Here is an 850-nt window from a genome sequence, read left to right on the forward strand (position 1 = left end):
ATGATATAATAGTTATTCAATAGAATTTCATTCAAATTAATTTATAATAATGAACAGTCGAACCAGGAGACAATATCTGTTAAATTCTTAATTCATCACTTTATATTTCTATCGAGTTAAAAGTTCTGACCTTATTTTCTGGCTGATTTCTGGAACTAAGGTAAATCAGCTTGAATCAGGCTCTATCTATAATAGCTTTAGTTCACGTACACGGTGTTCCTCGAAGCTAGCCTTAGTCATAATCTCAAAGTACCACCGAGTTTCATTAGATCATTTAATAGCGATAGAATAAATGATATACTCAATTTTGAACGAATTGCTGTGAGTTATATTTTATAATTTGCGATCAGTTTGAAATAAGCTGACCCAGTTGCACGCGACACCCTGTATGCGTTATTGGCTGCGTTTCCACTTGGACCGAACTTGAATTACACGATTAATCTCCTAACGAGAATTAGGTTACGCTATGATGGTAATGGATGGCGGTGAAATTTCGGGAAGAATGGGATCTTCGCTTTCGAACTTCTAGAACGGCTGAACAGGAGAGTTCTGAATAGGTGATTTATAGATTTGATTAATAGCGATATTATTGTGCGTTACCAGACGATGATATTGATCTCATCAACTCAATGATATATGATAATCAGCTAGATATTGATCGGCGAATTAGCCGTAATTACGGTGATTAATTCACATTCACGCGTCAGATGAATTTAAGGTTGTATAAGCCGTAAGATCTCTGGCAGAAGTTTAAGACATGTAATAAAAAGCTGTCTCCAATATTTGAAGCAATGAACTTTTAGGAAAAATGATAATTACAGAGGACTAAGGTTTATAAAATTGTTCGACC

Source organism: Ceratina calcarata, unplaced genomic scaffold (genome assembly GCF_001652005.2).
Source record: "Ceratina calcarata isolate Rehan_Ccalc_2016 unplaced genomic scaffold, ASM165200v1 scaffold220, whole genome shotgun sequence".
Taxonomy (NCBI): Eukaryota; Metazoa; Arthropoda; class Insecta; order Hymenoptera; family Apidae; genus Ceratina; species Ceratina calcarata.